The sequence below is a fragment of the Euleptes europaea genome, chromosome 13, assembly GCF_029931775.1.
Source record: "Euleptes europaea isolate rEulEur1 chromosome 13, rEulEur1.hap1, whole genome shotgun sequence".
NCBI classification, from domain to species: Eukaryota; Metazoa; Chordata; class Lepidosauria; order Squamata; family Sphaerodactylidae; genus Euleptes; species Euleptes europaea.
The window spans coordinates 18,946,529-18,960,599 of NC_079324.1; positions in this window are offsets into that span (position 1 = coordinate 18,946,529).

The window sequence follows — 14,071 nt, forward strand, 5'->3', positions numbered from 1 at the left end:
GCGCCTGCCGCCCCGCCCCACCCTCCCCCGACGCCCCCGGGCAGGTAGGAAGAAAGGCTCGCCGGCCGCCCGCTCCAGGTGCGCGCCGTCGAGGCCGGCGTCCGGCTGGCGCTCCCACCAGCCCCCTCCTGGACGGGGCGGCCCGCACAGGCGGGAGCCCCTCCCCGGACGGGGGAGCGCCGTGGGGACGGGGGCCGCGGCAGCAGGACCCCCCCCCCCAGACGAACACACACCCCCAGAGCCCCCACCCTCACCCCACCCCGCGGGCGCTGCTCAGCCCGCCCAGAGAGCACCCCCAAGCTTGCTCAGCCCACCCCAAGAAGCTCCCGGAGAAAGGTGCACGCCCGCCGAGAAAGCGGCGCCCGGCCTCCGCGTCCGTCCCGTCGGCGGCCGCTCACCTCGGCGCGGCGAGTTGGCTACGGGCTGGAGCGGAGCGGAGCCTCCCCGGAACCCCACCGAAGCCCGCCGGGGCGAGAAGCGGAGCCCGCGGCTGGGAAGCGCCGTCTGCGGGAGAGCCGAGGCGCTCCGGGATCAGGGCGAGCCGCAGCCCGCCCTCGGGGCGGCGCCGGCTGCAGCGCGTGGAGCGGGGCTCTTTTTTGGGGGGGGGGAGGGTTTTTTGTGAATGTAGCCCCTCTCGCCCGCGCGCTTGTGAATGGAGGGAGCTCCAGGGGGGGCGGGGACGGGGCCTTAAGCTCCGCCCCTCCCCCCCTCCCCCCCCTCCCCCCCTCCCCCCCTTCTCTTGCTTTCCCGGAGCTCTTAATGCTACCCAAGTGGCGTCATCCAGTTGAAATGGAATCGGCCCATTAGATGTCCCCAAAGGGATCGCGCTGCTGCGCGTCCGCTCCTTCCATCTTGGCCTGCAACCTGGAGAGAGAGGATGGAGGAGGAGGAGGAGGAGGAGGAGGAGGAGGAGGAGGAGACGGCAGCGGCTGCTGCTGCGGCTGCTTCAGGGGCTAGGACCGCCCGCCACCTCCAGAAATCCGCGACTGCACTTGTGCCAAGGATGCCAGGCTTCATCCTCAGCCGGGGACGGGTGGAGAGCGAATGCCTCTGGGCATGGGCTGAGTGATGAGGTCTCATGGGGGATGGGGTGGGGCCCGGGTCAGAGAAGGTGGCCTGCGGACAGGCTGGCAAGGAGCCGTGCCTGGGGAGGAGGGAAGCGCCTTTAGAAAGGGCCCCGCTTCAGTCTGGCCGGGGAGGAGATCTCTCTGGGCTTGGAGAGCCGCTGCCCAGCCCAAAGCGGACCCAGTGTAAGGCAGCTTCTGAAGTTCAAGCTTGAGCCCAGACACCTTTTTTTTAAAGAAATCAGGTTCTGTCCCTATCGCAGGGCTTTCGGAAGGAGCGTTGGTTTAGCAATCAGGCTATTTTACAGGCCTTTCCCTGAACCCCCGATGGGGCTTGCTGGTGATATTGTCCGCACACCTTTTCTCTGCTCCACTGCATGAGATTCGGCTCATGCGGAGCAAAAAGGAAAGGCGAGTGTGCTTCTCTGGACATTTGTAGTGTTCCTTCCCATCACTATTCATAATAACCACACATTAAGGATTTTTTTTAATGGCTTCCATCCAGATCAGAGGATGTGGTGGAGCATCTGCTTGGCATGCAGAAGGTCCCAGGTTCAATCCCTGGCATCTCCTGTTAAAGGGACTAGGCGTGTGTGTGTGTGAAGTGCCGTCAAGTCGCAGCCGACTTATGGCGACCCCTTTTTGGGGTTTTCATGGCAAGAGACTAACAGAGAGGTGGTTTGCCAGTGCCTTCCTCTGCACAGCAACCCTGGTATTCCTTGGTGGTCTCCCATCCAAATACTAACCAGGGCTGACCCTGTTTAGCTTCTGAGATCTGACGAGATCAGGCTAGGCTGGGCCATCCAGGTCAGGGCATGTAGGTGATGGGAAAGACCTCTGTCTGAGTAGACGATACTGACTTTGATGGACCAAGGGTCTGATTCAGTACAAGGCAGCTTCGTGTGTTCATGTTGGTGTCTCCGATGTCCTTCACAGGCCACTCTCGGAAACTGAATGCTGGACTAGACAGACCATTGGGCCAATCTAGCGGGTCATGGAGGTTCCCACCTGCCAGGAATGCTCTTTAGGCTGGCATCCAGAACACACTGTTCATGCCGGCTTCCCAGAGAGGTTCCCTGGGACAGCATCATTCCAAGATCTGCAGGTTTTTCAATGTGGCACAAAAACCGCCCTCCTTTTAGGGCATTTTCACAGGTGGCACCAGAAAAGCATTTCACATATGACACTTTTGAGTCATGCACAAATGAAGTTAATGCCAGATGGAGGTGGCTGTTGGTAGAGAAACGGAAGGCACATTCTAGCCAATGTACATTAGCATTGCAACCAGCTTTAAGCGCAACCCAATTTAGCTCTTTTCCATGTGAAAACACCTTTTTTTTTCATTGCCTGCCACCTGTACTGTGAACACAGATCCTCTGCCGGTTAAAATGTGTATGCTCACTCTCACACATGCACAGACAGTATGAAAAAGACTGACAGATACGGATTTTTTGTGTGAAAATTCCCCAGATCTTGTGACACCAAGTATGAAATTTACAGCCCGGCTCTGTTCATCCTCACTCAGAAGTAAGCCCTGAAGACTTCAGTGGGACTTCCTCGCAAGCAATTTTTGAATGGAGTTTATTCCTTATGTTCCCTTGTTTACGAGTCACCTCCATCAAACATAGTGGGACTTTCTATTGAAGGAACAGGCAGAGAACTCCGTGGAAAGACATGAAATATGAATAAATTCCATGGGTAACCTCTACTTAGTTTTACTTACATAAGAACATAGGAAAGGCCATGCTGGATCAGACCAAGGTCCATCAAGTCCAGCAGTCTCTTCACACAGTGGCCAACCAGGTGCCTCTAGGAAGCCCACAAACAAGACGACTGCCGCAGCATTGTCCTGCCTGTGTTCCAAAGCACCTAATATAATAGGCATGCTCATTGGATCCTGGAGAGAATAGGTATGCATCATGACTAGTCCCCATTTTGACTAGTAGCCATGAATAGCCCTCTTCTCCATGAACGTGTCCACTCCCCTCTAAAAGCCCTCCAAGCTGGCAGCCATCACCACATCCTGGGGCAGGGAGTTCCACCATTTAACTATGCATTGAGTGAAGAAATTCTTTCTTACAAGTTCTTATCGGGACTCTAATTAGATGGGTGACGCGCTTTCATGTTAAAAGCCATGGTTCAACCAGCAATTTGGCAAGGTGGTGGTGGTAGAAAGTGCTGTCAAGTCACAGCTGACTTATGGTGACCCCATAGGGTTTTCAAGGCAAAAGACTTTTGGAGGTGGTTTGCCTTTGCCTGTTTTGGATTTCCTTGGTGCTTAGCTTCCTACATCTGAAGAGATCGGGCTAGGTAGTATGCATGTGTAAAGTGCTGTCAAGTTGCAGCCGACTTATGGCAACCCAATAGGGTTTTCAGGGCAAGAGACTAACAGAGGTGGTTTGCCATTGCCGGCCTCTGCACAGCAACCCTGGTATTCCTTGGTGGTCTCCCATCTAAGTACTAACCCGGGCTGACCTTGCTTAGCTTCTGCCATCTGACGAGATCAAGCTAGGTAGTACAAAGAAAATATTTTACTTTGTTATTTATTTCTGTCCTTTTTGCTTGCGGACCAACAGGTCATGAGCAAAACAAATTCAATAAGTTCAGTAATACAGAACAACCAAACATACGGAAATACAAACTCTAAAATACACAGTTTTACATTGAAATTTGCGATCACGTTTGAAATCTTACATCGTACAATTTCCCCACCAATCTTATTCTTTATTGGGTTGATGGTTTTTGATCTCGTAATACAGGCAATTTCCTTTGGTCTATTTTTTTAATGTTTTAAAATGGTTGTTTTTTTGTTTTTTTTACACAAAGTAGCTAATTTTGGAGCCAGGAGGACTCCTAAATTCCAAATTTCCTTGTCAGACTAACAAGGGGAAAGGAGAGCTTGGAGCTATTTCCGAGACACATTAGCGCTCTCTCTCTCTCTCTCTCTCTCTCCATTTACCTTCCAGGCTCATCAGCCCCAGCTCTGTCTCTTTGCAATCTAATAATTAACTGCCATGAATCAGCCCAAATGCTCTGTGACTGGGGTGAAGGAACTGGGGGGGCAGGGTACCTCCTACATCAATATTACCCATCGCCAACCATAAGCAGTATAAAACGTTTGGCAATTCCTCATGACTTGTGGTTAGAAACGAAGTGTAGCTCAGCTGGGAAGGGAGGCTGTTTCCCCTTGTGCAGTGCTTGGTTTTGAAAGGAACAGCCTGTTGGAAACTACATTTCCTGCCCTGGCGCAGGGAACTAGGCTGAAGCCGTTCAGTGATAAATAGGGTTGCCAACCTCCAGGTGGTTGGGAGTCAAACAGAAATAACTAGTTCCCCAAAGGAGACTGTGAAATCAAAAAATTGAGCACTTATGGCATAAAAAAGCTGTTAAGCCTATTTCAGAATAGTGCAACCTTTATCTAGGTCCTTGACACTTGTAAAATACAGTGTGTAGCCAGCTAGCAGGGGAGCACCTTGCCGCTGTACAATTGTTAACAAGTATCACAATTTACAATTTTTTCACAATAAAGTGGCTTTTCAATATTTGTGGTACATAACACAACACAATAGAAATGTCCATAGAGGCCACTGACAATGGGGTTCCGGTATTTTATCCCGTTTTGCGTCTGCTTCTTGGGTCATGGCGATTCTATGTTGATTGTTCCGACTGGAACTTTTGTTCCATTCGTATACACTGTATGGCATTGAATTCCCTCCCCTCAAAACCCTGCCCTCCTCAGACTCCACCCCCAAAATCTCCAGGTATTTCCCAACCTGGAGCTGGCAACCCTAGTGATAAATAGGGTTGCCAGATTCCTCTTCACCGCCAGTGGGAGGTTTTTGGGGCAGAGCCTGATGTAGGAGGGGTTTGGGGAGGGGTGGGACTTCAGTGCCATAGAGTCCAATTGCCAAAGCAGCCATTTTCTCCAGGGGATCTGATCTCTATTAGCTGGAGATCAGTTGTAATAGCAGGAGATCTACAGCTAGTACCTGGAGGTTGGCAACCCTCGTGATAAAGGGAATTTTGTAGGCCAGCTGACTGTGAGGTGCAGTGGTCACATGGCTAATATTATATGTTGAACGGTACATTCTCTAAAATGCATTCTGCATAGGATTGCCCCAGTAATCTTTTCTAGTTTTTACTATTGTTGGGAGAACTATTTGGATGTTTCTGTGTGTGTGTGTGTGTGTGTAAAGCGCCATCAAGTTGGAGCCAAATTATGGCAAGCCAGTAGTGTTTTCAAGGCAAGAGACTAACAGAGGTGGTTTGCCGTTGCCTTCTTTGGGGGATGGGCTGTGGCTCAATGGTACAGCATCTGCTTGGCATGCAGAAGGTCCCAGGTTCAATCCCAGCATCTCTAGGTAAAGGGATTAGGCAAGTAGGTGATATGAAAGATCTCTGCCTGAGACCCTGGAGAGCCACTGCTGGTCAGAGTAGACAGTACTGACTTTGATGGACCAAGGGTCTGATTCAGGATAAGACAGCTTCCTATGTTCATATGTCCTCTGCATAAAAGAAAACGTCTTGGACCAGACCTGGTTCTGCATATATTTATAGGCACCCTCTTCTCTTGTTTGCTGATACCCCTGCTTTCCTCCCCAATGATGCCCCAAAGCTGCTTATCACATCCTCCCCCCTCCATTTTATCCCCACAACAACAAACTTGTAAGGTAGGATAGACAGAGAAGAAGAAGAAGAAGAGTTGGTTTTTATATGCCGACTTTCTCTACCATTCAAGGGAGAATCAAACCAGCTTACAATCACCTTCCCTTCCCCTCCCCACAACAGACACCCTGTGAGGTAGGTGCGGCTGAGAGAGTGTGACTAGCCCAAGGTCACCCAGTTGGCTTCATGTGTAGGAGCAGGGAAACAAATCCAATTCCCCTCCGCCACTCATGTGGAGGAGTGGGGAATCAAACCCAGTTCTCCAGATCAGAGTCCACCAGTCCAAACCACCACTCTTAACCACTACACCACGTTGGTGACTGGCCCAATGTTCACCCAATGAACTTCCGTGGCAGAGTAGGGATTTGAACCTGGGTCTCCCAGATCCTAATCTAACACTCTACCCTCTACACCACTCTGGATATATTACGCATATTCCAGGTCTGAGTCTCTAGCCATCAAAACAGGGGCATGGGATAGGTGGCAGAGCATTGGCTCACTTGAGACCAGAAGCGGATCTACTGTGGAACTAATGAAGCTTAAGCTTCAGGGGCCCTAATCCTGGAGGGGCTCTCTGAAGCAACTTTTTTTAATGAGTTAATTTCTCAACAAAATCGATGTTTTTTAGCGATAGAATCATAAGCCAAAGGGTGGAAGTACTTAATATTGACTTTAGAATATGCTCTAATACCCATTTCATATGGCCTGAAAATGTCCCTGTAATTGGTCAAATTTCAAAATTTTCTCTGGGGTTTGCAGCGCTCGAACCCCCAGCTGTATGGGTTCACTGAGCTCACCAGAATCTATTCACAGCCTACATTTGGGCAGCTGGATCCTCAAATCCTTCGTTGGTGCACGGCTTAATAGTTCTGTGGTTTTCTTTCATCACTGTATGACCCATTTTCAAGGACTCCACCCCACCACCCTGTTCTCCACCATTTGGGCCTCGAGGTCCTTGCCCTTTGGACCTTGTTGGATGTTGCCCTATTGTTGCTGGTTGCGAAGGGGCCCCCATAACAGTTCAAGCTTCTGGGCCCCAAAAATGTAGGTCCACCTAGGTCACTGCTTGAGACTAGGGTTGCCAACAGGCCAGGAGGAAATGTCCTGTCCCTTTAGTAGAGCTTCAATCTGTAGAAATGGGCAGCTGAAAGTTTTCATGGCATGGGGGCAAATAACACCTGGTAAATAACATGTTATTAAGCCTCTATCGAAGACACAGGATTTTCTTGTTGTTTTTCTCTAGGCAGTTGGCAACCCTTCTTGGGACGTCTCAGTGGGTATGTTTTCATTTGAAATTCAGGCTTTACATGGCACAAGGGCAGCAATTCTGCACCACTGGGGGTATTAAGAATTGGGAACGAGATACAATCCAGATTTCTGCTAGGTTTCAGTGCTGCTGCTGCAGACGGCCAGAGAATCGTAATGCAACTGTCAGCTTAACGGGAGTCAGAAGACACGTGGCTGGTGGCTTTTTAATTTTTCCATTTACACTGCCAGTTAACATTTTCCGTGCACTAAGTGCTTCTTTCATCCTCCTCAACATTGTGATGCTGTCGGTTAAGCTTGGTGAAAAAATTTCTGCACAGAGAAGCACCCTCCTGCCTGAGAGAGGATGACCGGATGCAACAGGCCTTGGTACCCTTCACTAGACTAGCTCATAACCACTACACCATGCTGGCTCTCACACTGGCTGTACCAAACAGTTAAAATACATACAAAACATTTTTTTAAAAATTGTTCGGAAGGAGGGCTCATTGAGGGAATGCCAAATGAAACAAAAAAGTCTTCACCTGCTGGTGGAAGACAGCAACAGAAGGGGACAGAAGAATCTCCTTAGGGAGAGAGTTCCAGAGCTTTGGTGCCATGACCGAGAAGGCCTAATCTCAGAAGGTGTGTGTGTGTGTGTGTGTGTGTGTGTGTGTGTGTGTGTGTAAAGTGCCGTCAAGTCGCAGCCGACTTATGGAGACCCCTTTGGGGGGTTTTCATGGCAAGAGACTAACAGAGAGGTGGTTTGCCAGTGCCTTCCTCTGCACAGCAACCCTGGTATTCCTTGGCGGTCTCCCATCCAAATACTAACCAGGGCTGACCCTGCTTAGCTTCTGAGATAGATTCATAGAATAGAATCATAGAGTTGGAAGGGACCACCAGGGTCATCAAGTCCAACCCCCTGTGCAATGCAGGAAATTAACAACTACCTCACCCCCACACCTAGTGACCAGAAGATGGCCAAGATGCCCTCCCTCCCATCATCTGCCTAAGGTCACAGAATCAGTATTGCTGACAGATGGCCATCTAACCTCTTCTTAAAAACCTCCAGGGAAGGAGCGCTTACCACCTCCCGAGGAAGCCTGTTCCACTGAGGAACCGCTCTAACTGTTAGAAAATTCTTCCTAATGTCTAGATGGAAACTCTTTTGATTTAATTTCAACCCGTTGGTTCTGGTCCGACCTTCTTGGGCAACAGAAAACAACTCGGCACCATCCTCAATATGACAGCCCCTCAAGTACTTGAGATCTGATGAGATCAGGCTAGCCTGGGCCATCCAGGTCAGGGCAATCTCAGAAGATGGGGGCACCCAAAGCAGGGCCTCAGAAGATGATTGTAATGGTTGGGCGGGTTCATAAGGGATTAGGTGGCCCTTTGGGTATGTTGGTATCAAACCATACAGGGCTTTGACGTTTACTGGCCAGACTGTAGGAGATAGCTATCCAATGCATGGTAAGTTCTGCATACAGAACTCCTAGCATTTTTTAAACTCCCTTAGCAGGCATGCAGGAACCAGCTCACATGGCGTGTTTCACAATGGGTTCAGCAGTGCTTCCCTGGGGCCATTTTTAACTACTTAAAAGCCCCTCATGCCACAGTCCCAATTAAAAAATGGGCCCCAGCATGCCTATGAGCGGTGGTTTGGAGCAGTGGAGTCTGATCTGGAGAACCGGGTTTGATTCCCCACTTCTCCACATGAGCAGCGGAGGCTAATCTGGTGGACTAGATTTGTTTCCCCCACTCCTGCACACGAAGCCAGCTGGGTGACCTTGGGCAAGTCACACTCAGCCTCACCCACCTCACAGGGTGTCTGTTGTGAGGAGGGGAAGGGATTGGGAAGGCGATTGCAAGCCGGTTTGATTCTGCCTTAAGTGGTAGAGAAAGTCGGCATATAAAAACCAACTCTTCTTCTTCTTCTAGTTTACATTCACAGACGGCCTGTCCAGATGTCATGGCTGTCCAAATGTCATGGCCCAGGCTTCAACAGGCGAAGCATCATCAGAGGAAGAGCCTGAGCAGGGAGAAATAACGGGCATTGCACCTCAGACAGCTGAGAATGCAGGGCAGGGCGAAGGACAACAGGTAGGAGTAAACACCAGCCCTGCTGAGGATTTGGAAGTAAACACAGAATCACCTCCTTCGGCACAACCAGATGCAGCTGTAACTCCACAGAAGCAGGACCCACCCAGCTCACCTGAAGCCACTCAACAACAGCACAGGAAAAAAGGAAGAATGGAGTTGCAAAGTAAAAGGAGAAGTGCGCGTCTGCAGGCTCTAAGGAGAAGGCTCCAAGACTGTGGCCATTTATTCATGGAAGGTTTTGCATTGGATTTGTCACTCTATAGATGCACATTTTCCCCATCTGAATTCTCAAAACTCTGCATGGTGGCTTATTGTTGAGTATTGAGAATATGGATGGGGGAAAAGTGCATCTAAAGAGTGGCAAATTCAATGCAAAACCTTCCATGAATAAATGGCCTGTGAGTTGTCTGAGGATGAGAACTAAGGCAAAGAGAAACAGCTTAAACCCAGGCTTGGAACAGACAGACGTTGCGAAAGCAATTGTTGCAAAAGGATCTCTGACTTTGTTGCTGACGCTCCTAGACTTTGATAAACGGACTTCTGACCCTTGGACCGGACTTTTGACTTCCCCTCTGCATGCCGACTTTATTTTGGTTTCCAGCTCCTGGCGGGACTCCCCCGGATTCCTGCATTCCTGAGATAACAGCCTGCTCTCAAGACCAGTAGCCGGCAGTAACCCGAGACGACCTGGCCTAGCACACCAAAACAGTTGTGCATATGAGTCCTAAAAAAATACATTTTGGGCCAGAAAATGGGTGGCTTTTACCTGGGCCTCTTTTGGACAGCAAAGACATTTCACAACAGATTGCTCCTCAAGTTTGCAGGAAGCGTAAAGACCCAGGCCGTGAAATCTTTTAGCAGTAGATGTAGCTCTTCATAGGCATGGGAGGGGGAATTCTTTCCATAATGAAAAGACCTCACACACAACTGCCAGTAGGAGTAGGGTTGCCAGGTTCCTCTTCACCACCGGCGGGAGGTTTTTGGGGTGGAGCCTGAGGAGGGCGGGGTTTGGGCAGGGGAGGGACTTCAACGCCATAGAGTCCAATTGCCAAAGCGGCCATTTTCTCCAGGGGAACTGATCTCTGTCAGCTAGAGATCAGTTGTAATAGGAGATCTCCAGCTAGTACCAGGCGGTTGGCAACCCTAGCTGGAGATCAGTTGCAATAGTAGGAGATCTCCAGCTAGTACCTGGAGGTTGGCAACCCTAAGTAGGAGATAGGGTTACTAGGTCCCTCCCGCCACCAGCAGGAGGTATGGGGGATGGAGCCTGAGGAGGGTGGGGTTTGGGGGGAGGAACTTCTATGCCATCGAGTCCAATTACCAAAGCAGCCATTTTCTCCAGGTGAACTGATCTCTATTTGCTGGAGATCAGTTGTAATAGCAGGAGATCTCCGGTTAGTACCTGGATGTTGGCAACCCTAGTAGGAGAACAAAATAAAACAAAAGTCCAGAGGCACCTTAAACACTAGCAACATTTTATTGAGAAAATTTCAGACGGAAATAAATGTTAAAACTTTAACGGGCCTCTGGACATTCGTTTTGTTTTGCAACAACAGACTAACACGGCTATCCTTTTGCAATAGTCATGGTAAAGGAACCGCATTTTTTATTTCATTTACTGCCGGTATTTTTAACTGAGTTCCCCATGATAATCTCAGTTCATTACCCGGAGTTAAAGATCTGATCCCCTATGTAGAAAGGATTCTGACTGAGAACGACAACTCTTTGAGCTCAAGAAGCCATGCTCCTGGCAAGCATGGGTGCCTTCTAGGGTTGGCAGTTCTGGGTTGGGAAATACCTGGAGATATTGGGGGCGGAGCCTGAGGAGAGTGGGGTTTGGAGAGGGGAGGGCCTTCAGTGCCGTAGTCCAATTGCCAAAGTGCCCATTTTCTCCAGGGGAACTAGGGTTGCCAGCTCCTGGCTTGGAAATACCTAGATATTTTGGGGGTGGAGCCTGAGGAGGGTGGGATTTAGAGAGGGGAGGGACTTTGATGCCATAGAGTCCAATTGCTAAAGCAGCCTTTTTCACCAGGGGAACTGATCTCTGTCACCTGGAGATCAATTGTAATAGCGGGAGATCTCCAGCCACCATGCTCAAATCTCCTGCAAGAGATAGAGAAAAAATTATGTGTTAGTCTGAAGACTTAAATATAATATAACTGTATGTTTGTTTATTACTCTGTCTGAGAACATATGTAATTGTTGTGTATATTTTATGGTTTTGGTACTATTTGACAGACTGCTGGTATTGTACTTTTCTGACTTATGCTGTCTATTTTTATTCACTTTAGCACAATAGCATAAGGGTATTCCTGTTTTGTACCTCCACCTGGAGGCTGGCAACCCTTGGGGGAACTGATTTATATCAGCTGGAGATCAGTTGTAATAGCGGGAGATCTCCAGCCACCACCTGGAGGTTGGCAACCTTAGTGCCTTCCCTCTGCTTGGCCGAGCCCCCTTAGCCTTCCCCTTCCACCTTCTGCAGACATCCATCCAGCAGTCAGAAAGCCAGGCCCCTTTTCTGTGGATTCAGCACTCCCTGCCTCAATGTCACCAGGACTCCAGCCGGTGTCGGAGTGGGAGGGAGTCGGCGTAATGTTGCCCCTCCCGCCCACCTCTCTGGTCACTTAGCAGGCCTAGCATTTAGCAAGCCCTGGCAGCTGCCCCCACCCCAGTTCCTTTTCTTGACTGTCAAGGAATCGGAGCAACTGGAAAACCGAGGAGGCCAAAACACTGTGGATATCAGGAGCATCTGGGCTGGGGTGTACCAGAGCATCCTGCCCCACCAGCTGTGGGAGGGGGACCGCATCATCAGCATCTGCCAGCGCACTATTTTCACAGCTGACATCCTAGCCAGGGCTAAATATAGCCTGCTGGGGCTTCTTGCCTGTTAAACTTTAATAAACCTCCTTGCTCTGGTTCACACTTCCTTCCCTTCCTTCCTCTCTCTCTCTCACTCTGTTTTATTCTCCTTTTTGCTTTTTCCCTGTAATTCTCATGGTTGTTGTTTTGATGAGATATCCCAGGTGTTGTAAGTGGTTTGGCTGATGAGGCAAATTGCCCCCTCTCTCTGGGTTTTTATACTCCTTATAACCTAGCCTTTGATGGCCAATGGCTACTCCAAGCCACAGGAAATTGCAGTCATACCTCTCCAGCCTGGGTGAGGATTTGAACACATGAGCATATGAAGCTGCCTTCTATTGAATCAGACCCTTGGTCCATCCAAGTCAGTATTATCTACTCAGACCGGAGACACCAGGGTCTCAGGCAGAGGTCTTTCACCTAGTCTCTTTAACTGGAGATGCCGGGTATTGAATCTGAGACCTTCTGCATGCCGAGCAGATGCTCTACCACTGAGCCACAGCCCCTCCCCAAGTGTTTCAAATTTTTCCTCCTTGGAGGAAAAATTAAGTCTGGATTTGGCTCTTGTTGGGAAAAGGACACTAAAAGGATTCCGGTTTGTAAAAGCATGTTCGAAGGCAGTGGTCTTCAGTTGATGGGGCCGGAACTTCAAGTTGCAGCTGACTTACGCCAACCCCCTAGTGGGGTTTTCAAGGCAAGAGACGTTTGGAGGTGGTTGCCCTTGCCCGCCTCCGTGTCAGGCCTTGTATTCCTTGGAGGTTTCCATTCTAAATACTAGCCAGGTTTCAGGATGAGAGTGTGCGACTGGCCTGAGGTCACCCAGCAAGCTTCCGTGGCGTGAGTGGGGATTTGAACCTGGGTTTCCCAGGTTCTAGTCCGATACCATAACCTGTGGGAATTGGGAAGGATTGAGGCGAGGCTTCAGTGTCAGTGTAAAACAGAACTCCCTTGCAGAGAGCTGAGTTTATTTTATAGCAATTGTAATCAGCAGCCAAGCTGAGCAAGGCAGAAAGCAGCTAGATTCAGTGACTAGAACAGCTTGTACATTGCTAAGGTATATTGTTGCAATATAGGTTTCTGCAAGGAGCAGTTGCTAACCTAAGAACAAAGGCAGCTTGTTAGATGGCGTGATCTGCTAGCCTGCCCCCCCCCAAGGCCTGGTGACGTTGGTTTGCCAACGTCACTGATGGGTGGTGTGCCAGCAACCATCGGTAGGCCAAAACCCTATACCCTATAGGAACCTAGTCTAGGGTTTAAACCCCTACTGCCACTGGACCGTCCCCCCAAGGCCTTGCGCTATGGCAGTGGTTTGCCAGCTCGCCAGGGCAAGGCCTTGTGCTTCTGGCGGTGGTCTGCCAGCTCGCCAGGGGTCCAGGGGTTTGGGGTTCAAACCCTACAATAACCACTAAACCATGCTGGCTCTCTCTAGAGCCTCCATAATTTTGACTGCCTTTCAAAAGAACTTACAGCTCATATATATGCATTAGGGTTGCCTCTTCACCACTGGCGGGAGGTTTTGGGGCAGAGCTTGAGGAGGCCGGGGTTTGGGGAGGGACTTCAATGCCATAGAGTCCAATTGCCAAATCGGCCATTTTCTCCAGGGGAACTGATCTCTATTGGCTGGAGAACAGTTGTGATAGCAGGAGATCTCCAACTAGTACCTGGGAGATTTGAACCCAAATCCTAAACTGATACTCTAATCACTACCACATTGAAGGCCCAGGATATTGTGTGATATGAAATAAGGGCCCAGTATAAAGTTTAGCACAAGTCCAAAATAAGCATTCCACACATTTAAACTCCACTTTTTTGGACTAGGGTATCTGAAAGACAACCTCAGTCAATGCTACCCAGCAGGTGAACTCATTATCTTAGGGACTTCTTCATGTGCCCCCCCTTGGTGAATTTAGATGTGGATTACCCCGTGGCGCAGAGTATTAAGCTGCAGTACTGCAGTCCAAAGCTCTGCTCACGACCTGAGTTTGATCCCGACGGAAGTCGGTTTCAGGTAGCCGGCTCAAGGTTGACTCAGCCTTCCATCCTTCCGAGGTCGGTCAAATGAGTACCCAGCTTGCTGGGGATAAAGGGAAGATGACTGGGGAAGGCACTGGCAAATCTCCCCGCAAACGAAG